Below are 25077 nucleotides of genomic sequence, written 5' to 3' on the forward strand. Positions count from 1 at the left end.
TACATGAGAGTCAGAAGCCACTGCAGTAACTAGGGTAAGAATTGGGAAAAGAAATACCATTTCTTTTATATAAGAAACAAGTTCATTGTATATCAGCAAGAGTTTCTACATAAGGAAGAACCTCCATAATTTGGGAATCATGGTACACTTCTCACAATGTAAGAATCAGGTGGCTTCAACCACATATAACAGCAACTTATGCGTTGTTGGGATAAATTCTCATCCCACGTACTTTGTAAATGAAAGGCGTGTTTCCATCTTGGAGATGGCACCTTATCTAATGACATTAATGTTATTTGATTGGTTTTAGTGGCTTGTATTCCACTAGGTGCAAAATACCTTTAAAATAGCTCCTTCATTATCATTGCAATATAGATGCATTCAGATATTTATTAACATAACCTGTTAAAATATCTAAAAGGAAAGTGCAAAGATTAATATTAGGAGAGTTTGATAATACCACACTTGCAGCATTGAGTTTCTCTTGTACTATTAATAGGAAAAGTCATCCTTCTGGGGAAATATGAGGAAGAAGCATTTAGTGTTAGCTAGCATTGCATGCAAAACAGAGAGGTGGGACATATTTGGCTCTTAAGTGCACAAGCCCTCTTTTTGTCCTAGTATTTTTATGTTTTAATTAAATGTTTTTGCTTCTGGCTTGTTTGCTTTCTTCTTAAAGAATTGTCCTTTGTGTTTCTCATGTGCAACTTAAAAATTATCTCAGAGACACTTCAAACCCTGTGAGTCTTCTCTGAGGCTTTTGATCCATCCGTATTTCCTCCAGACAGAAAAAAACACTGTTGAAGAAGCAGAGCTTCAGACGAGATTGAAAGGCAGTTTCCCTTGAACTGTGATACAGCTGGAGCTACCCTAGTGCTCTAGGTCACTGACAAAGAAAATAAAAAGAGGGACTTAGGTTAGCTGGAGAGAAAGAGGTGTAAGGAATATTTGCCTACTGGCATGGCTGCAGGAGCAGGGAGGAGGGACACACAGGTAAGAGAGGATTTGTTGCTTATGTGTCATTCCCTAGAAGAGTGAATCTTCTAAGATCATGTGTTATTAAGCTGTGATGTTTGGAAAAAGGGATTAAACAAATAGATTTTTTTCTAATTCAACAAGGAAGTTGTAAACAACACTTAAATCATGTCAAAATCATGTCTGTAATAAATAGTCCAGTGTGCCTCGGAAACTGCCTCACCTTAATCTGTCCCATAAAACAGATTAGCTGCTTTGATCAAAGATCAGAATTAGGTGTAAAAATTGAAGTTTTCCCCTTTGTCTGAGAATTGAAGTTTTCAAGGGGTACCAAGAAAGAATAAAAAGCAGGAAACTTCCATCTGCGTTTGTACTTTATGGTTAGTCAAATGTACATCAGTAAGCAGTGCCTGGTAATACTGTGGTTTCAGGAATGTGACTAGGAATGAGGATGGTATTAGGTTCTCAGCCTAGCTGATGCCTTATGCCTGGGTGGCTCAGCAAGGGTAAAACTCTGCTTGTGGTATTCGCCACAGCTACAGCACAAAGACACGCCACTGTCTGCCTCCACTTGGCGCTTCAATTGCACTTTCTCCTCAGCTTTGCTGGCTGGGACCCAAACGTTGCTAAAATGCAACAGTAAAATAATATTTCACTGATTGCAAACATGAGAAGATCCATTTTCAAACGCTCCTGGCTATTAAATGAAGCCTATTTACTAGAGACAGACTTCAAAGACTCTTTCTTATAAGGAACACTTGTTTCCAGATATATTTATTTCAGACTGTCACAGTCGGAAAGAACTAACCAATTTTCCTAAAACTGTAAGCCTCAACAAAGGTAATGAAGAGCAACAAAATAGAAAGCTACATGGACAAATATTTTTATCACCTGTGCCAAATCAGCGTTCAAACTCTCCAGGTATGGAAGAACATTTTCATTTCTTTCCCTGAGATATGCCTTTATGCAAAGGGCAGCAAGCAATTACAGTCACGTGTCACGATTTTGGTAGAAAGTGCTAAGAATTTGGAAGAAAGGGGATTTATCCTGAGTGGATGTTGGCAGAATAAATTACTAGCTCTGGATTACAGGCAGGTATCTAAGGAAGGAAAAGCACGGAAAGCCACAAAAAGACACCTAACAGTTTGGACCTCTTTCCTCCCCCCCAAAAAAACTCTTCCTATGTTAAGGCTGATGTCCAACATCGTGGCTTCTTCTCCCCAGAATGTCTGAGTCTTTGGCCTGCAACAGTTCCAGTTTTCCCATAGGTGACTCTGGTCCAAAAAGCAAGAGATTCTTAGCATCTCCCTTGGTTTGAAAAGTTATGAAAAACTGCATTTTACTGTAAAAATAAACCTTTAGCGTAATTCGAATTATATTCAAATAGTCATGAACTTGACTCAGTCACACTGAACTGGACCAGCTTTAGCGAGTGTCAACCATCTGGAAAGTCTTCTTTAATTCAGCAGCTCCCAATATACTCTGGAATGTGCTGGAAACCACATCTGTGACACTAGCAACCTCTTGCCTCCCCACAAATGTGGGGGGAAAAAATTCAGGAGCTTGCAGTCATTTTGAAAAATATGTATCAGAAAGGTCTTGGATGAGACTGTATCCCAAAACTATGTAATGCTTGACAGTAATATTCTGTAAAAAGGGCTAATTCAGTAGCTATACACATGTCCATTTAAGCAAAAAGTGCTCCTGCAAGTCTGATAAATACCTAGCTTATGGTTGGTCCACAGTTTACTATTCCCATCCTGAGGAAAAGAGACCAAGTAAAGAACAGGTGACTCAGAAAAAGGAAAAGTCTGTCTGAAGCTGGTTGCCACCATCCTTAGCACAAACAGGACAGGTAAAATACCTGCTTGTGTTTGGAAGCAAGGATGACTCCTCTGAAAAATGCTGCTTCACAACACTGAGAAAGACAGCAAAGCTGTCTTCCCTGTCAGTAAAAGTCTCTGATTGGACCAAAAGTGGGCAAAACACAGGGGGGTTTGGTGCTTCTTTTTTTTTTTTTTTACCCAATCAATTTGAAACAAATGTAATAAATAAAAGTTTAAATGTGTCTATGGCATTTATTCCTAGATGTCCTATTTTTCCTCACAAAAACACAGAATGAAGAATTTGAATTAAACCAATTATAGTCTTTCCTGATTTTCACTTCTTAATAAAATGATGTCATTTGCTTTGTTTGCACATCAACATCTTCCTTTTCATCACCGACTACCACAGAAGCGCTCTCCAGAGCTTAAGCAGCAGAAGGAATATTCCTGATGAAACTCATTTAAAATCAGAGCACATTGCATTGAGTTGTGGCACACTTTAAACTGAAGATCAAACCATGCAGCGCTTGCTTATTCATACTAAAATGTATTCGCTCACTTGAATGATCCTGCAGCAGTATATGATCCATCTCACTTCATTTTGATTATCTGGAGGCGAGGTGGCAGACCCAAGCTATTCGTTTCATTGACTGATTGGTTTCTGATAGCATGGATCACTTTGCAGCAATTTATTTCTACCAGCAGATAAGGAACTCTGGATGGATTTCCTATCCTGAGACATCTATTTAATTGTTGAAAAATGAGGTAAAGGAATTCTACGGTATGTTCTTAGTGATACGAGTTCAAATATTTGGACGTTTAATATTCATCACAAAACAGACAGGAAGGATAGAACTCATTTGTATCCAAGTTTAAACTGTTATTAAAAAATATATGCCAAATATGTATATGCACTATATATGATGCCAAAACATCACAATGCTGTAAATATGTTGGATTATTCCTTCTTTCTTCACTCTATAGAGTAGCAATTATTTATAACTTATAAATTTGTGCTAATTGGTCAAGCTGGAAACAATAGATTCTGAGTTTAATGCAGCAGGCAGTTAAAACACCAGATGTCTTTCCTATGACTACTGGATTAGCTACAGGTGTTCAAATTAGTATTTTAGGTAAGCCTTCCTCTGGTAAAATCTGCCTCACATCACTCATTCTCTGTGGAGATCAATGCTGAGTGAAAGATTTTTATGCTTTATGGGATATGATCCTCAGAAATCCTATTGAGGTTAGGAATGAGTAGTTCCCATTTCTACAATAGCTTTAGTGAGTGTGGTCTTGGCTAAAAGGATTGTTTCCCATTTCTTATTCATAACTTCAGAAAGGCAAACATCATGAAAAGTACTGATGAAGATGTGAAATTTGGGTTCAAATTCTGAATTTTTTATCTATTATCATGTAAATTGCTAGGGTACCTTATAAGATTCTATGTAAACTAGAAATGATGGTTTTCACTCGTGAAAACTAAGCTGCTATAGGACAAAAGATGAAAGTCTTTGTATAGATAAACAACTGTCTAAAAGGTAGGGACAACTAATAGGAGCAAAGGGTTGATTTCCAGAGTGAGGGCGGGCTGCTCAGGGAACCGAGCAGAGAGAGATCTGTGCCGGGGGCTGTGCTCATTTCAAGCATGTGTTACTGATCTGGAATAGAGGGTGAAGTGACAAAAACATCTGATGATATTAAGGACACTTTAATCATTGATTTCACTCCCTCCTTTGCTTGGTATCTTTGTGTCCCAGGCACCCACAGTGCAAAGGTACAAGTTAGCTACCAGCTAAACTAAGGCAAACCAATTGTTTAGGGTTTTTTTTTCCCCCAGATGAAAATCAGTTGACATTTTCGAGTTAGTTCACTAAAGGCGTGACTCCCCAGGGGCCAGGAGGAAATAGGAACTCAATGATAACTTTGAAAGCAATTTAAAGGTGATTAATATGGCAGGGAGAGCTTGAGAAACCCTCGCTGTGGCCTGCCTCCATTTACAGTGCAATGCCACAGCACTGAAGAGCAGAGGGCTCAGGTTTGGTGGTGGGTTGCTTGCTGTCCCCGCGGTGCTCAGACTTCACTGCTGGAGCGATGGCCAAGCTGCACCCATTCTGGTTTTTTATCTGAGAGACAAAGCTCCTAAACTCTGTAACCACTGCTTCCACCTGGCTACACGCTTGAGGGGTTGAAACTAGAAACACGCCGCTTATTGCCAGCAAGCCAGGGCTGCTGGACCCACAGGTCGTTGCGCATTTGGGTGACCCCCAGTTTTCTTGTAGGGGAGAGGTATGTGGGCAAGGAGGAGGATACGGGTTATGCTCCCTTTGAACCTAGCACTTGGACTTGGGCCTCACTCGCTCGGCTTTACGTGCCGACAGGCAGGTGCCTGTACATTTGGCTTCAGAGGGTGCTCGGGCACGGCAGCATCGGCAGGAGCCCCTGCCCCCCAAGGGTGTCCCCTCGCCTCATTGCCGCCTGGTGCCCTGGTCTCCCTGCCCCACGCTGTCCTGTTTGCCATACAGCAGCCTGGTCGGGCTGGATCTTCCTCCCAACATCAGAGAGGGCGGGAGGGGCCACGGCCCTGCCCTAAACCCAAACCCGTTCCCGGGGAACCGCACGCTCCCCGCCAGGCCCCGACACCCGCCGTGCTAGGCCCGCCGCAGCCTGCAGGCGGCCCCCGGCCCGGCCCGGCCCGGCCCGGCCCGCCGCCTCAGCGCCCGGGCCCAGCGGGGAAGAGGGGCTGTCCCGGGAGCGCGGAGGACGGCAGGTGGGAGCGAAGGCTCAGCCCCCGGCTGGTGCCGCTGGGGGAGGCGGGCGGGAGCGGGGCCGGGCGCCTCCCGCGGGCCCAGCCGCGGAGCGGGAGGCGCCGGGCGGCGGCGGCGGCAGCCCCTGCCCTGCCTGCGGGGGGGGGTAACTCCACAGCCGCTCCACCGCCCCCTCAACTCCTGTCGGCACAACGGCAGAAGGCGGGCTGCTTCTTGGGTTTTGATGCTTTTTTTTTTTTTCTCCAGGTGCCAGTGATTTACACTGCCCGTTCAAACTGAGGCGCGCGGTGCCATTCCGGGAGCATTCACCGCTGGAGGAGACTGAGGGCTCCGTCCTCGTTTCGCTCTGTTCCACCGCCTGCCTTCCCAGGCCCCCGGAATGAGGAGTTCGCCTGTCAGTGGCACTATAAGAGTCGTACAGCCAGAAAGCAATTTAAAGGAAACAGGTCCACGTAACGCTGTTAGAAAACGGCAAGATCCTCAATCCAGCTGACGCTTTTCAGATCTTGCCTGGCTGTACTGCGCCATATAAGCACTGTGCACAAGGGAGTGCCCTCTGCTGAGTAAGAACATCTGTGTAATGAAAGCAATACCTTCCCATGAATATTTCAAAGTTTACGTGAAATTTTCATGTTTTTGAGGTGAAAGTATTTTTTCACTTTTTTTGGAAAACTGTCCTGCGTATCGGAAAAATTGTGTACACCTTCTAAAGCACCCTGGAGTCATTCATATTCCTGGGACACTTACTGTATTCCTTCTTTAAGATTTTCAACAACAGCTTTAATAATATCTTAATTAATTGTGAGCCTGGCACTAAGGAAAGACTGGGCACAAGACTGAAACTGGGAGGGCAAATTGTTATAAAAGTGCAGCAAGATATTTAAAAAGAGATGCCCAGAAGACTGCTGGATCCAGAAGATTAGACATGGGGCAAAGCCAAATTTGGAAATCCTTTGTAACGTGAAATAACAGAAGCCGAGGAGGTTGCCCAGTGTTTATAGGGGGAAGAGAAGGATGAACTCAGAAAAATACAGAAGAGTTGGCAATGGAGAGCCACAGCTCCCTGTGCCATCGGCTATGCTGAGTGGTGAGGATACACTTATGAGCACATAACAGAAATGGTGTCCTCCGGGGCATGATAAAAGGGCAAATAAATCACTGGTCTAATTTACACTGAAAAGTCATTTAGGGTCTACTGCAGGAGACAGTTCCTATCCTTCCAGAGCAGGTTTCCTTTGCATTACATGGCTGAGATGTCCTGATGGAGGCTTTCATCTGCTATAAGCAGGAAGACATCCAGGATGTCCAGCAGGGTCAAAAAATAGTGATGTCGCTGTGGTCCAGGTCTAGTGCTCAGGAAGGCTTAGTTTTTCCCTCTCATAAAGCAGAGGAAGCTCCCTGTGGAGCACAGCTATTCAGCAAGTAACCTCAGAAACAAGTTAAAAACAAAAAAATATGTCCTTGTACAGACATTCGGTGTAAAAACCATAGGTGCTTTTGTGCACCTGCCTGAGGGGGTCAGATACTGGGAGAGAGATGAAGTCATCCTCAGGCTCTGTCACTCGCTGGCTCTGCAAAGCCTGCACAGCACGGGGTTATGTTTTACTGGCGAATCCAAACCAGAGTGACCGTGCAGCTAGCCTGGAACTAATGTGTAGCTCTCTGGGCCAGAGACACCCACTGCATGGCTACACGTGTTTGTAATAAAACTTTTTGTACATTCCCTATATGCTTCAGCCTTGAAGAACAAATGTTTCCTCCCAATCAAGTTTACATTCAGTTTGAACACCCCATCGAATGACGTTGACATTCTTCATGCTTTTACTTCCATTTCCATTGGAAGGCACAAGTATTTCACAGCATGTTATAGCTCCTGATGTGTGATGTAGCACAAGAAAAAAAAAAAGGGCTTTCCCAGATCCCTGTCATCCTTTTTAGTTACCTAGACAGACGATATCCCAGGTGATGTTGATACGGTCCAGGTGTCCCAGCAGTACTGCTCATTAGCCATGAGCTTCAGCTTTTAGCACATTGTATCTAATGAGTACGATGAGAACCATCAATTGTAATGGCAAGCATGTATTCCCCACGCAGCCAGCGAAAAGACCAAAGAAAAGGAGACTGAAGGCAGGTAACCAGTCTGAAGTACTGGTGAGATTTTGAGCCTTCTTTTTGTATGTGAGTGTGTGAACTAAGTCTGCCTTCCCAGAAAAGTGTCCGTATCCCTGCGGGAGACTGAACATGGAGAGTTGCCTTCAGCTGGCCCAGATTAAGCAGGCATTTACAGAAGTGGAACCCTGAATATTTATACATAGCACGAGTTAGTAAACATTTGAACAAGACAGTTACTGTGGGGAAAAAAAAAGTCCTATAAATTTCACCAGGCTCTGGAATAAGTGTTATTTATTCATTGTTAAAAATCTCACAATGCCTGCAGCCGTTCTTACAGATTTTATTAAGAGGGAACTCTGTGACACTCAAGAATCGATACTGAAATAATTTGCCTTAAAAAAAGGAAACTTGAATGTGAAACTTTACACTTCCTTGAAATCCCCGTTCCTTATTTTATCCGGTGCACATTTTCATTTTCTACTTTAGACATAGAGTACACCATCAAAAAGATCATGCTTGAAGTTCAAGTGGAAAAATGCAAGTGCACTCTTAGTTAAGCACTTAAGAATGTGTCTTTCCTCTTCACAGTCTCTTTCTTCTCTCTGCCAAATATCGATTAGCAAATATTGATTACTACAAACCTGGTAAAAAATTGCAATAAGATAGACTGTCAAGCTCTCAGTCATTTTCAATCTGAGTCACAAAGAAAAAGTGTTTTCAAATCTTGTTATGCTTTAAGTGAATAAGATTCCTATAGAAACACGTGCTTCATATATATTTTTCCAGTCCCATGCATGCATATATTTAGTCCAAGAATTTCCATGAGTTTCAAGCAGAATTCTCTGGCAAAATGCCCTCCGAGGGAAGAATCAACAATTCCGTTTCTGAAGCCTCTGTTACTGACTGTTCTCTCAACTACAGGGCTTGACTGAAGTGAGGGTCCTTCTTCATCTGCAACTTGAGGAGGTCAGATAGATCATGAAGAATGGTGTCGGAAATGCAGATGCAAGATCATAAAATTTATTACTAAAGAAGATAGTATTATAGTAATATCTAAATAGCATATTGCAATGACTATATTAACAAAGATGTTGTGAATTTACGGGGGGTTTAGATACAATTATAGAGTTTTCAGATATCATTAGTGAGGGGAACATACAGTATCTTCAGAGCTAACTAAAAATGTCTCCTCAGTTTAGCACCTTCAAAAGTGATGCTAATATCTTTCATTTACCTTGCAATCTTTCACTGAGTGAAATTACTTCATTTGTTGAAAATTCACTCAATGAAAGAGACATGAGTGAAATAAAATGGCTCTGAAGATCTTAAATGCCAGAAATTTAGCAATTTCTATTATTGCATCTACCCTGTATTCTTGGCCATATGGATTCACCTACTTTTGTTGCCTCCTGTGCAACGTTGCAAACATAAACTGAAAACGAAACCCAGAGACATAAAGAAATGCTGTGAAGCAGGACTTAAGCACTCTGATTTTAGATTGTATTACTGGGGATGAGGAAGGAGAAGGTGACTTCTAGAGTTTTATGGGCTAACAGAAATTCTGTATTATTTACCACCTCAGTTTTGCACCAGGATAAACAGGAACACTCGTTTTGAATTAATTTGGGATTTTCAACCACCCAGATACCGTCATTGTTCAGAAAAGGCAGGACTGAAACTAAATGGCTTTAAAACATTAGTAATAGTAATTTAAACTTCTTCTCTAGTCATTAGCAGAATTAATGAGTTATTTAGGTTTAGTCCTTGTTTAGGTTATATTTTCTGTATGATACTGGAGATTTTTCAGGATGTTGAAAGTTAAAATGATGCTGTGAAAACTGCTCTTTATTCTTTCACAAATACAGTTCTATTCATTATTTTTTTAAAAGTGCGTAACTCACATTGAGTCTCATACTATGTCTAGCTGGAATCCTAGCACTTCCTTATAAAACAGGAAAAGAAAGTAAGTTATTTTAATATATATTTACACATTGCATATAAAACACTAGAAGAAGTACTTTCACACAAGGTTATTTTTAACTAGTCTTTGTGTAAACTCTGTAAGCCATGTACTCTATTTGTCAGTAAATAGTTGACAATTTCTCCTGTTTGTAATTTCTTGCCTTCTGTTTGATGATGTGGGGGGCTGTGGAGGGTGTAAGATAACTGCCTCCAAATAATAGGCCATGAAAATATTTGAATGCAAACAAGCACATAATTAAAGAAAGAGGGAATACGCTATTATAGAGTGGACACAATTTCCTTCCTCTCTAGAAACTAGTTTTCTCAAGTGATTTAAGTATAAAACAAATAAAAAGGCACATCCTCAGAAATAAATGATTGCCTTTAAGTTTCCTCTCTTTAATCATCTTTATCTTTTTTTTTTTTTCTTTTTAATGAGTATTCTAAAAATTTCTTTGTTTTTTTACTTACTTGTAATTTCTCAAATTATAGTGTGATGGAAAGAAATCACAAAAATAATTCCTCATGTTATGGCATTCAGCTGCAAATTCCACATCAGTGTGTGCAGATACGCACACAGTTATGCACTGGGACAAATAATATGCTCACAAATTTCACATTGAAATACAGAGAATGTTAGTTCCTGTCTCAGAGCACTCTAGAAGCATAAAAGTAACAAAAGGCAATCCCAATGCAATTCACATTTCAACCCGGAATAGACAACCAGTATTCTCACCAGCTTCTGAAATGAATTTGCTGTGTCTCAGTCTTTTATTGATCTCTGAAAACTGTAGCAGAGGTTGCCTGGAGAAAAGCAAGATCTTGCCTCTGAGAAGGGCATCTGATCAGCTCTACCTGCCTTCTGCCAACATACCTCTTGTCTCCACCATACCAAAATCAGTCCCACACCCGAAGAAGCTGGAAAATCAAGATGGGATGCAAACACAGTGGTATGTGTCAGTATGGGACAGTAGCTCCTGCAGGCTTCACACTGAAACCCTCTGGGAAAGGATAAAAACATACAAAGAGCAAGTCCCAGGAAACATTCTGTGGTGCCTCTGGAATTTACTTAGAGTCTAAAAGAAAATAAGCTTCAATTAATGGTAGCTAGACTTGATATCTTATTTATTATTTATGGTTCCAGAAGTGTGATCTCCAGCCTAGACTTTAGTGTTCAGTAAATCTACTTATGGGTTAAGTAACTGCAAATTAAGCTGTGAAGCTATCAGTTGAACTGGGAATGCTTTACAGGGGAGTGCTACAAGATTATATTTTTGTAGAGAAAGGGTGGTATATGTCAGTTATAACTTGTGTTTGCATGGCACTGTCTGCAATGGTCAAAATGACCAATGACCAGTAAAAAAGGTGTCCCTGTACAGAGACAGAATTCATACTTATTTAACTACAATTGAAAATGAAAATGAGGCATGGAAATTCACATACTCTCACAGGTCCTCCATGCAACTTTGACAGGAATCTCTGTCACCAGGTTTCCAAGACATTGGTTCCACTGCACATTTTGTTTAAGTGCACACAACTCTACCACTAAAATGCCTTACAGCTTGCGTGTTAAGTTTTTTTAAGTTTCTGTTGAATTCTCAAGAGGTAGAAGATGAAGGAAGATGAATTCTTATAAAGGACAGAAGATAAAAATACAGGCACTATCTTAATTTAGTTTTATTGCTTTATTAGTATTCGTTTATGCGCTTTCCTATCAGTATGACAATCACTTTTTTCGTTTGTGTGTTCATCTGTTTGCCAAGTCTGCCTGCCTAAGAGCTCTTGTCATGGATAAGGAAGCTGTAAGCCTGACAAAAAAATTGGCGTATGGTAGAGGGAGTGGAGGCTGGAAATCATTGGGTAAGCGGTTTGGGGCTGAGCACAGAGAAGAACTAGGGGTGTTTTTTCAGGGTTTAGGCCTCAATCATAAAAACTTCTACAAGAGGAAAACTTTACAGTTTGTATGTCACGCTCTATGGTAGTATTGCAAACGGTCAAATGGCAGAACTAAATGTATTTGAGAGAAAGGGTGCATTCATTTTCTCAATTCCATTTACATGTTGTTCAAAGAAGCAGGTATCAAGGTTGCCTCGGGACCAGCTTACAGCATGGGAACTAGGCAACTTTCTGCTCGGCTTTGCAAGAGTTCTTTATACCTCACGCACCAGCATGGCACTGGAGAGTCATTCCAAAATATATTAAGCAGCATGACTTCTTGCTTGTTGCATGCTGTTTGTTCTCTCATCTTCTTCCCAAGGGAAGATGCCTGAACAGTGAAGTATCATCATTCGGTAGAGTTGGTTTCATTATAAATATGTATGGTGTCTCAGTGTTTTTGCTAGAGAAGGTCAAATAAATGTGTCTTGCGCTTTGAATGGAAGGTCAGGTTTGTGACTGTCCTTATTTCCCAGGATATTTGTTTCACAATCCCAGAGTGGACTCCAAGAACATTCTGTCTCCTGGACAGACAACTTTTATGACAGTATTTACCCCTACTGAGGTGGAGATAGGGAGCAAAGGGAATGGTCTGCAGTGACAGATGAGTGTAGTTGTCAACACGAAGCTGTAGATGCTTTTTGGACATTGTGGGAAACCCCACTGTGATGTGAAGGACCAAACCTTGCTTTTGACTTCTTTGTGGGAAGAGATTGTAGACAGCTGAGGACAGGTCTGATGAGACAGTCAAAATAAACAGCACGGCTGAGGGCTTTTTATTCTAGGTGAATTGTTCTAAGTGCTGAAAAGCCTAGTGACCAAACACATCAGACTCTTGTAGTCCAGCCAGGAAGCAAGTGAAGCATGAATAACTGAGTAACATCTCACTGTCTGCCAGCATGTGATGGGGTCTTCTAGCCAATCAAAGACCACAGAAAGCATTACTCATGGGTAATGTTATGTCCGAACTTAGCGCAATCAAGGAATGCACAATCAAGGAATGAAAAAGGACTTCTAAATTATAGATTCAGCTGATCAATTACAGATGTGGATCAACTAACTCCAAAGTAGACTGCATTTTGCACTCCTCAGAAAGGCTTTCCTCACATCATGATTCCTGCATGGGTTCTGTTTCACACAGCTGTTTTTCATCCTTGGGCTAACTTTGTCCAAGTGCAGAGCCAACAAGACAGAAACAGCAGCATGGTTGTACGGAGTAAGTAATAGACAGAGCAGTGTATCATCTACCTTTCTCTAGCACTTGACTTTATGCCACCTGATCAGTTTATCGTGGTGATAAAAAAGATCCAAGAGAGATTGTTCCTGAACTCCACATGTGAACAGTCTCACAGTATCTAGCGATTATTCATCAATGCAAGCCTGCAGAAAGGACCCAAAGCAACTCAGTACATTCCCCGGCATCTTTCCCTTTCAAGGGAAACAACTTATTTTCATGGCTGACCATCTTAAGTGCTGCAGGAGGATATGGGAGGGTGTGAACGTGCTAGTTCTCTATAAGTAGTCATTTTTATTAATGTTAGTGACATTTAGCCACTCAAGCTAAATGTCTCTGTAGGTCAATGGCCAGGGCTGAGGTCAAGTAATCCTATTTCTTATATAGTAAGTGCTTGCTTGTTGGAACCCACAGGGGCGTGACATGTAGTCCACACCTGAGCACTGTAATGTCTGCCACTCTATTTTCTTCAGTTAATTTATCATAATGAAGACTGAATATTTAGTGACTGGAACAGCTAAATACAATGAGCCTGTCAGAATTTTTTTTCCAATTCCTTTTCAGCCATGAGAGTCCTTTACTTTCTTATTCACAGCACAGAACAAACTAGTGTTTGGTCAAAACAGGTATTCTGTAGCATTGCTTTATACTTTGCACATCTTCATTGCAATGGAATATGAAAAAGTAAGAATATCTGTTTACTAGTAGGTAGTCGTCCCTGCATAACTATTCAGGAACTTTTTGATGGGAAAATATAACCTGCATCAGCAGTATTTCTTGATTGAGGAAATTGTGAATGGTAAATGTGCAACGTACACATTGTTACAATTCTGTCAGAAGATTATTAAAGCAGTGCAAACAAAGCAAACTAATTATATATTCAAGAAATATTTTTTCTGCATGATTTCAGGTGTCCATTTCCATTCATATCATTCAGTATACCTCTACCTACGCTAAGCAGACACAGTATCTGTTTCCTGTAAATTGACTGACACCAGCAATACAGAACAAAGATAGAATTTCATATGCTTTAGGGGGGCTATTACATTGCTTCACAGATCTACTGTTCTTCTTGGGGGGAATCTAGAAGCCTACAGATAAGGGAGAAAAAGTTAATATAGTCTACAGTTTCAAAAAAGACATTTGACAAGATTAAAGAAAAAATACACTGACAACGGCTAGTAGGAAAAGCCCTTGTGTCATTACAATTGTTCAAAAAATAGGAGGCACAGGAATAAATGCCAGCTGTCACGGACTACATGGAGTGTCTCTAGGACCTGTGCTCACATCCAAAATGTTCATCATATCTGCAATGACCACAAAAAGGTGTGACTCAAAAAGAAATATGGTGTGCTGCTGCTGCTCTTATACATGTAAGAATGAGGGCTGAAAATGAACCGCAGAAGACCCTCAGAAGACTGAGTGACTAAGCATGAAAACAGCAGAGAACATAACATTTATGTAAACAAATGTAAAATTATACAGAAAAACACAATTCTAACTTTGCATACAAATCTAATGATGGCCCCAAATTGGCTATTACTACTAAGGAGTGACAATTTAAAGATATAATAGGTAGTTGCATGAAAATATCAACACAAACTTCAAATATCAGTGTTGAATAATTATTTTTTTTAAGTGAAATGAAATGCTATGAATTGTTAGGAAGTGAATACTGAACAAGACAAAAAATGTCATTATTCCACTGGGTAAAATCAATTACATGTATTATGAATGCCAAGAGAATGACTGAAAGGGCATGGGAGAAATTAAAAAGTAGAGAGGAACCTAGCAAGGGTAATTTTGAACCACAGAGTGGCCTTCCTATAAAGCAGAGGTAGAATAGATTAGGATTACTAAAGCTGGTGAGGAGACATCTGAGAATATAATAAGAGGTCTAGAAATCAAGGGTGGAATGAAGAAGGTGAATAGAGAATCTGTTCGAAAACATCTGTGAGAGATCAAATGATACTAGCAACAAAATGCACTGTAGATACAAATGTGCATACCATTATAGCTTCTTTTTCATCAGGACAGCTGCAAGCTCATAAATAATCTTAAACACTTAGATGAACAAGTTTTAAGGTACCTGAATCTACCAGCAATACTCCAATGTTTGCCACCGACTGAATCTTCTTTAAGTCTAGTGAGTCACCTGGGAAACCACACTCTTACTTGACTCCTTGCAGACACACAGAGCTATGGACATTTTTGTGTCGCAGCAAGCATGTGAATAGTAAGTAGGATGAGTTGCTGAGGTCTATAAACTTAAATTCTCTTCCCCTCAAAAATGAGGTGGCCTCAGGGAACCACCCCTGACCCATACTGTCCTCAAAACCGTGGTCATGCATTGTTTGAGAGAGTGCTGACTGGTAAGGACACAACCCCCAAATAATGCCACAGTGTAGGTGACCGTCGGAGAGGGCTCAGGCTCCGATGCTGTTTTCTTTACTAGTACAGATGCAGGCACTGATAGATGAAGAGGAAAACCAAGGGTATGATGCATCTTTGCAGAGTCCCGGGGGAGCCAGGGAAGGCTGTGGTGACTGGTCACTTCCTTCTTATGAATCATGGGCCACTTGCTGTAGAAGTATTTAAAAAACCCACGGGGTAGAGGTGGTTTCTATTCTTGTTTATAGATCACATATCCACAAGTAACCTGGGATGAGGACTGTAGGGGCTTCATAGATATTTCTGTTTTAAATTTGTGCCATAAAGACATCTATTGACAACCAGAGAACGATAGCAGTGATTCTTTGTAACAATTGTACAGTCCAGAGCTGTGTGAATGATGTCACTGTGTTTGGAATTCCTAAATCACATGAAAAATACTCATGGGCTGTAGTAAGTGCAGCTGAACTTTGCCAGCTTTCAGTTCAGGCAGGCAGAATTATCTTTCATTTTTCACAGGACTTATCACAGAATCATGGACACGTTGATTAGAAGGTGTCTCTAGAGGTTTCTAACCCAATTTCCCACTCAGTGCAACCATGGTCTGTCAGTGCTTTGGCTATCTGAGCCTTGAAAACTGGAAGGAGATTCCTCCATCTTCCTGGACTCCCTCTCTAGTGCTGAACTATCAGCCTAACAAAGAATTTTTTCCTAATGTCGAACCTGACCATCCCAGGCCACAGTCTGTTTTTACTGCACCTTGTCACTAGATGATTAGATGAGGACAATAACTTCCCACAACCTGCTGGCCACGCTCCTCCCAGCGTAGCCCACTGTGCAGTTTGCCTTACTGTCTGCCAGAACACACTCTTGGCTCATATTTGACTCCTCTTTGTTCTGTGTAACACCCAGGTCTTTTCCAGCAGGGCTGCCACTCAGCCTGTAAGTGTCCCTCCGCAGACGGGAGGAGCCTGTCTTTGTGTCCGTAAAAATGGACAAGTTGCTTTTCCCACCACATATTCAAACACTGAATGGGATTCAGCCCTTCTGTGACACAGTTAATGACAAAGTTCAGATGAAAGGAATATGAATTAACCGATGAGTCAGCAATTATGATTTTGTTTAGAGAGGGCATGAATCAGGAACCCAAAATGTGGTGACTCATTGTAGACCTCATCTGTCCTTGCTTTCAACAGATGACTGCACAGAAAATGGCTCAGAATAAGAAGCATAATTCTGGTTTTTTAACATGTCTTGTGGGGAAAAAAAAAAAAAAAAATGGCTTCCTGACAATAAGGTTCCTAACAAGCCAAATACATTCATCCAGTTTTACTACCATCTTTTTAAACAGAATTAATTTAACACATAAGATGTGTGAAGTGGGGTATTCTCCGATGCTCAAGCATTGTACAAATTGCCAGTCCCATGACAAGATATCAGATAGTTGTTCACCGACATTACAATCTGTACTTTACCTGATTCAGAATGATAAAAGCTTCTTATTGAGCTTGTGAGTATATTTGGTTACACTGTATGGGGCTGACTGCATAATCACTTTGAGAGTTGGTTTCAGTAAATATCAAGTAGCACACTTGTTGAAAGCTAGATTTGCTTTGATTTGCCTTAAATTTCCATTAACAAATCCAGAAACTAAATTTATTTAAACGATTAAGTCAAAAGGAATCACCCAGGTATATAATGATTAGTCATAATTTATAATACCTGGACTACACTTTAAGAGATAAAAATGCACTTTTCCTACCATACCATCCTGGATGAACTCTACTATTTGGTTTGAATAGGACTAGTTTTAAGCATCAGAATTAATCGTTTTAAAGTTGTCTTTGAGATTCCTTTAGGACAACCTACCTTGATTTTACAAAGGAAGGTGGAGATAAGCTTTCCAGCTAGGATAGCAGAATCCAGAATCCAAGGAGTTGCATTACTCTGAGCACTAGCTCAGTCATGTCACTTTTATTAGAGCACAAGGGACAATGTTATCATTAGAAAAAATTATAACATACCTTTTGAGTACTGGTAGCCACAAAAAAAAAAAAAAAAAAAAAAAAAAAAAAAAAAAAAAGAAGCCCCCATAACAAGCTTGGTTTCTTTTTCTGAAATGTCTTAAAGAGTAAAAAAAAATATCTGAGTTTCCAGAACATAAATTTTACATCTTTTTTTCATCGGGCCTTTTTTTTTTTTCTTTGGATTATTGTTTCTTTGGGGGGTTTTTTTTGTTTGTTTTGGGGGTTTTAAGAGCAAGATAGTTCTCTTCTTTTGTTGTGGACTCTTGCCAACTGACTCTTCCAGTTTTCCTACCATTTGCTCTGCTAATTCAACAACACCCAGTAGGTGGCCTCAGCGTATAATGTATTTCTTTAGTCTTTTTTATTAATTCTGCATTGTTTTTTTTCACTTCAACAATTTTATTTTAGTTAGAAGCTCCCACTTTTGATCACTTATTTTCAACATTTCAGCATCAGCTATTTGTTAAGTACTAATCCCTTTAAATATTACTCCTCTGTTGTTGGTGAAAAAAATTTCATTCAATTTCTAGAGTGCAACTAATGATTTGGGAAAAAAGAACAAACAAGATCCATACAGTTCTGCTCTGGTTTAAAGATACCACCAATATATTTCTTGATTCTCCCTTTACCTCTCATTTTACATTCCTCAGGACATAGAGAAACATTTTCTTGAAAACATCATGACATATTATCCAGGTCCAGACAGATACACTCCTATGGGATGACAAACACAGCAGATCCCTAGAGTCTTCTGCTCTGGATCTTTCAAATTGCTATTGCTGACTTTTATTCTCTTACATCTCCATCTTCAGAACTCAATTAACTTTTGGAATATAGTCAGCCCCCACTCTTGAACACAGGTGTTACCTACATTCGTCATCTTGTGGGAATGCCCTTCCAGATAAAGAGAAGGAGGTTCTTTTGATATGAAAAGTGTGAAATGCATTCCTAAGTGATTGAAGATCTTAATTATCCTATTTCTTGTTCTTGTGGGAAGCATTTCTTAGTTTCTAGGTAAGCAAGAGTACATATAGCTGTGATCACTGACACAACGAATTTGCGGCTTTTTATATTTTCAAAGACCAGAATGAATTAAATGCAAATATTTAAAACATATTCAAAGTCATACAGCTACCCGTTATCACAAAACAGGAAATTCTGAGCTGTGCCAACTACTGGAGCCACTTCTATATTTTGTATTGATGAGACTCTGTATTCATTCTACCTCGTCATGCATCGTTCAATAAATCCTGTAACACAAGATCAGTTGTCATTTTCACTGTGACCTTCTACACTGAAAGAAATACCAATATATTTGTGAAATATATTTGCCCATGAAGTATATTTGTCTATCATGGACCCCCTCAAACTTCCTGACCCTATTTTTTGTTGATAATTGATATGTAAACTCAGTATTTGGCTATTGCCAGTAAGCTAATAAGACAGACAGTCTTATAGTTTCCCTACCATAATGAGGCCTGAAACCAATTTGGCTAGGATCAAGGAAATATGAAGCCTCCAAATATTTCTGGAATTGCCTCACTATGAGCTTTTTCAAAAAGGCAGATTGAAATGTCCTATAATAGACGTGACTGTTTGCATCAAGAAGCTGATATTTTTAGATTTGTATTAACAAGGGCTTCCTATAGAGAAGTTGGTGTCTGGTCCTATCGTACCTCAACACCACTCTCAGCTAAGCTTGGGATCTTCATTGCCCAGCAATGTGGCCCCAGTGCTGTCTTCACTTCAGGTTCCGTTTACATGGGGACGCTAAGGAAAATGTCAAGACAAATTAACTAGTTGATGTAAAGTGAGGCTTTATTACATTTTCATTCAAAAGAAAGGCAGTTTTATTTCACAGTAGGCTAGGATACGGTGACCCAAATTACAATGAAAGAGAGCATCCACACAGAGGTTTAGCACAACTTATCATGTATTTGCATTAGTTTATTTCAATTTAACATTCCTAAGTGTCCCAGTGCAGGCAAGTCCTAAGAAAATAACGTTGGCTAAAATGAAAACTTGGGTTTGCATTTGTCCCCTCCATAGCCCGCTCTGCTACCGTGGAGACAGGCAGCTCTGTCACAATCTAGTAATCTCATCTTCAAAGAAACAAAAATATTCTTGGTGAAAGAGCCTGCAAAGCTATATTGGCCCTAAATGTGATCTTGCACCCTTCATTGAAATCCCACTTCATCACAAAAAGAAACAGAACTATTCCTTGCCACCCCTGTTCTCTTCTCATCTCTTTCTCTGAATGGCAATCAGAGTTCCTACATTATAAATTTTTCCATAGGCAACACAACTAATGGGTCCTGCACAACGCCCTACATGTCCCCAGCAGCACCGTCACAGCAGCCCCGTCCTCTCCTGCCTCCTCACCTTCTGCTCCTCAGTGCAACCCCTCCAGCTCTTCCCCAACAAGGCAGGACCCTGCAAAACCTTCAGTCCACCCTTGCATGCCTAGCTCAGGCTACTTAGCTCACGCCCTTGTTGTCTCCTCTCCATAGCTCCAGGCAGTATCTCAGTTCTTCCTGCATTTCCCTCAGTTCAACTCCCTTCTCTCCCACAACTCTTCACAAAAAAAGTACGGAAGCGTAACTCCTACATTCTTCTGCCAAATATTCCTGATCAGATTACTGGCAGAGCAGCCAAAACACGGCCTGGTTAGTAATGTGCCGTCTTGGTCAGAAACCAGGCACGTGAGACAAGAGTCCTTGGGTCTCAACCCATACTAAAAACCAGCTTTCCCTGTGCTCTCCAAGAAGGGACTTCACCTCGCTCCCTATTTCTTTGTCTATGTAACAGAAATGTGAAATTACTTAGCGAAAATAATGTTCCGAAAGGTGTTAGGAGTTTAAGACGCTGGTTGTACATTGGGAGACTGCTGTTCTTTAGCACTGAAGAAAGAACAGAGTAGGTCTAACTCTCAAGAACATATTGAAATGAATAAATTAAAACTACATTCAAGTGCTTGGGGATATTTGTATTTTGGGGGTATATTCTGAATACCGAACATAACTTAGAAGGAACTCCAACTATTTTTAAAGAGAGAAGTGACACATGGAAGTTATTTTCATGTTAGTTGGAGAGACATCGAGGGAAATGCAAATTTAACCCTCAGACTGGGAAGGACAAAACTGCAGCACATTCCACTTTCCTGAGATTTAAATAAGTCTCCTCTTCACCACAGATGAGCAGACAGAGCTCTCACAAGCAGTCACAGATCTCAGCTCTGTTCCTTCCAGAAGCTGCTGCCAGAAAATCTCGACCTCTTATTTCTTACTTTCCTGGAGCATTTTACGCCCATATGGTTATACGTGACTTGGGGGACTACAGTGATCACAAGCATGTTAACATACCTGTGCTGTGCATAAATTACTGAGGGGTCACTGGCCTGGGCTCATCTTCCACCCAATCCAATTAATGTAGTGATTTAACTACTGCACTGCGTTCTCTGTTTTCACCAGATCTTGGTACAAATTCACTAGGCTGGACGTGAGAAGAGTCTCACCCTTTCCTCTTCAAAGAAAAATAATCAAGCTAAACACCCCATTATAAAGAGGTATGTCCAGGTGCAGCACATCAGGTACCTCGGGTAACCCAGAACTACTGAACCCCAAACTAACCTGATGTCTATGGTGCGTCCAGCAGCAGAAAATGTGAGATGGAAAGTACCAGCTTTTTACACACCTATAACTTTGCCACTTGCAACAGTTCAAAGGGAATTAAAGAGGGTGAGCTGGGAATGCTGCCTGGCATAAGTATGACATATTTGGGGGAAAGGTGAGCAGGTAAGTGGAAAGGAGAGGGATGTCCCCAATACGCTGTCAGGATTTGGCAGAGATAGACCAAATTTTTTGTTTCTCTCAATGGCCCTAACATATTTTAGCTATTTCAAAGTATGACCATTAGCCCTGTTCCACTACGGAGAGGTATACAGTGAGAGGAAGGGTCAGGCTGGGATCACATACCAACCATGCAATGAGTTCAGTGACACTCAAACTCCTGAAGTCAGGCAATAATGAGTTAAGATACACACCAAAAACTCCTAAGTTCTGCTCTCTTTGGGCAACAGTAGTTTAATTCACATAAATATATTTTGACTGTGAAGATCATAGATATTGTTCTAGAATTGAGGCTCCAGCCCTGATTCCATCTCTTTGCTAAATCTAAATCTATGTTTGCGTGAGACATATTAAACCAAAGTGTCCCACAGAGCTGTGCACTCATTTAGTCCAGTACCCAGAATTAACCCTGTTAAAATTTACAACTGTTTCTTTTATTCTCAGCCACATGACTTTTACACAAATTTACACTTTCAGAGGCCTACCATGGAACCCCACAGCCCCCTCTTACCTGTACATCAGCAGCCCTTACAAGACCACGGGAGTCCACCTCTAACTGGTATAAAACAGCTTTGGCTGTTCCAGATCCCTTAATCTCTCTTCTTTTAATCATACGCATGGGGTGGATCACCTCATAGCCCAAATAACAGCACTCTCAAGCTGCTCCAACTAATCCCCTAATCCCTCAATTCAGCTTCATCTAAAAATGGGGACACAGCTGGATACCAGCAGACAACTCCACATGATTATTGCCCGTTCCAGAAAACAGAGCTCCTACTGCAGGAGCACATACCTTTATTCCTCACTCTGTTTTTCAGAGGTCAGTGTTATTGAACTGCACGTCCTGAAAGACCGTGAGACATTACAGAGCAATTCTGACAATGCGTTGACACGTTTTTCTGCAGTGAAACCGGTAGGATTATTGAGCTAATGGCCCAGCTTTTTAAATCACAAGCTCACCTGCTTCCCCTCTCACCCTTCTGCATTCAATTCTCTCTTCCCCTCTGCTGCCTTCCCATTCAGAGAAATTGAAACAGTTTATCTCTCATGAGCCTTTAATGTACTGCTGGCCCTGTTTTTCTGGTTTAAGAGCTTACGCATGGTGTTCCTGTTGCTGCAAACTTAGCCATAAGCCTACCAAGCTTGTATTTTACCTATGCAAACTATTCCATAGAGTACAAAATCTGTACATTTTTTTTCCATAAAGAGAAACATGATTGCATTTGAAACGGATGTGGAACACTGAAAAATAACAACCTACAAAGACTGTAGCCTCTTCCAGTTTTGACCTGCAACCATGCTTCTAGGTGCTGCGAAATAGAAAAAGTGAAACCTGAACTGACTTGAAGAAACGGGAGAAGTTTTAATGGACACCTTTATTACTTGGTTTGTGAGACTGTAAAGTGCTTGTGCTCAGGACTTGTAAAAGCATGTCTGATTTTCACAAGAAGCACCTAGCTCTTGTCTCTGTTGAAAAAACGAAAGCCCCAAAAATGTACATTTTTGCAGTCAGTAAACAAAGAACAAGACTGTACAGAAAAGACATAAGTTCAGATATTACAATAATATGGAGTGTAGGACATGTATGACTATGTGGATAACAAACAAGGAAAATAAATGTAAAAAAAAAAAAAAAAAAAAAGGAACACATGTTTAAATTAAATTAAAAATTAAGACTTGACTTCAAGCACCAACAGAATGATAACCCATAAGGGAAGAAAGCCTTTCCTTCCTAGCACACCTAAAGTTTCAGAGAAGATGTGCAACTCCAGTAGACATGAACACAAGCTTAGGACTAGAGGAACATTGCCTTGAAAAAGAACACTTATTTTCTCTTTTTAACAATAACATAAAGTTATTTTACAGGTGTATCTGTACAAGGTGATTGGATACTTCTTATTACTAAACTACATTGACCTATATGAGCAAAATAAGCCCACTGCTGATACAAAATTATCTTATCCTGTATGAGGCAATAAATACATACTGACTCTTTCAAATCTAAGGTGGCCTTTTGACTTCTGCCCATAGCGAGCCCAAGTTCATATTTTACTTCTGAGCCTTCTCATCTCAGATGTCTCCCATTCATCTCCAGTCCTGTCAGGCCTTGAGAGACACTCACCAGCAACTGGAACTGTAGGGAGGTTAGCTAGGGCTGAACACAGCATGATGACAATCCTGCCTGCTCCGTTTCGCACACGATTAATTGCACACATATGAAAGCCCAGGACTTCCTTATTACATTTGTCCCATTTTTCTTGGTACTAAATCAAATTAAGGCATCATTTTGTTATGTATTAAATATCTTTGTGTGTACCTTTTACTTTGGTTGCTACAGGTCCTAAACAAACAAAGGAATGCATCTACACCTATGCAGGAAGTGGCAGAACACACAAGATGAAGTTCACAGGATACACTGATAAAGAAGAAACAGGAGAAACCAGATCAAAGTGCAAACTTCATGCAGGGACTTTCTACAAAGGGACACCAGAGACAAGATGCTGAGAACATACAGACAAGTAATGGCTCCACTGGAAGGACTGATTAGTCTGGGCTCAGCTGTTCAGAATAGACAATTGCTGACTCAGCTGCTCAAGGAGCCACATACCCGTCACTGCGTAGGTTTTTTACTTAAGATTTCACAGTCATAGGAGATTTAGCCATAATACTAAAATCGCACATGGAGGAAACTCCTCTATGCTAGTACAAATGTATCTTCTTTAAAATTAGATTGTTTCATGAATCATATTAACCTATCAAATCTGAAACCTGTGTACTGCACTGACCTTCATATATTCAATGGTCCTCAGGTTTAGACATAACATGGACAGTTAATGTAACAAAAATACAACTCTAAATATATAGGGATGAGATGAAAACTACACTTCCCAATGTAAGTCTTCATTCTCTGACTTTTAACAGACTAGAATAGAATAGAATAGAATAGAATAGAATAGAATAGAATAGAATAGAATAGAATAGAATAGAATAGAATAGAATAGATCAATTGGAAGGGACCTACAACAACCATCTAGTCCAACTGCTTGACCACTTCAGGGCTGACCAAAAAGAAAAGCAAATTATTAGGGGCATTGTCCAAATGCCTCTTAAACACTGACAGGCTTGAGGCATTGACCACCTCTCTAGGAAGCCTAGGAATAAATATTCTTTTGTATGACATGTGATTCATTTGTGGCTTTCTGTGGCTCCATCCAGTGTATGCTGTTAAAAGACAGGCATGTGTAATTTCCAGCAACACCCAATGACCATCATCCTTTCAAACAGCCACTATATCTGAGTTATGGCACTCAGAAAGCTTTTAATATTTTTTTTTTATTATAGGGCCATCAAGAAATCATGTTCAGTATCATAAACTTTGCTAGGAAACATGTTAAATGCTTCAGAGGAAAAGTTAAGAAAACAAGCTAGTTTCAAAGGGTTTACAGTTCAATTTTCCACAGTCAAAGCAAGTTTGCTAAACATAAAGGATGTTTACAGGGAAGTACATGAAATAAAAGCCAGTGGGACACCTGAACACTGTGAAAGTAGGATAAATATTTGGCAGATGAAGACACTGGTCTATTTCTCTCTTTTTTTTTTAAAAAAAAAAAAAAAGGCAAGCAAGCCACTGGGTGAATTGTTCTTGAGCACTTTGCCTCTCATCCAAATTTCACTCACATTTCATTACACACAGAAAACAGTCATATGGATACAACAGAAACAGAACTGATGAAGAAGTGAACAACAAACATTAGCAAATTGCGGAGACAGACCTAAATATCTGAAGGTTCAGCAAGATGTAGAAAGAGTAGATAAGTCAGACATTATTAGTATGGGTTTGGAAAGAATTCTGCTTGTGGCCAAGATACTCCCCTAATTTCTTATTAGAGGAGCTCTGCACTTGACAGTAACCTTTTAGTGAGTTACAGGGGGTAACTTAATGGTTGACATCAGCACCCTCCCAGTGCCAACGAAAAGAAGTCAAGGAAGACTGGTGCC

The 25077-nt window shown here is 40.4% G+C and overlaps 1 long non-coding RNA gene across 1 annotated transcript in view; it reads right to left on the minus strand.

Moving 5' to 3' along the window:
• Positions 1–21628, minus strand: part of LOC116961942 — a 64796-nt gene extending 43168 nt beyond the window's left edge. The window contains exon 1 of the long non-coding RNA XR_006164728.1: positions 21590–21628. This is a non-coding gene — a long non-coding RNA (uncharacterized LOC116961942). The remainder of the gene's footprint in view (positions 1–21589) is intronic.
• Positions 21629–25077: the final 3449 nt, after the last annotated feature.

The sequence above is a fragment of the Tyto alba genome, unplaced genomic scaffold (assembly GCF_018691265.1).
Source record: "Tyto alba isolate M040663 unplaced genomic scaffold, T.alba_DEE_v4.0 Super-Scaffold_9, whole genome shotgun sequence".
Lineage (NCBI taxonomy): Eukaryota > Metazoa > Chordata > Aves > Strigiformes > Tytonidae > Tyto > Tyto alba.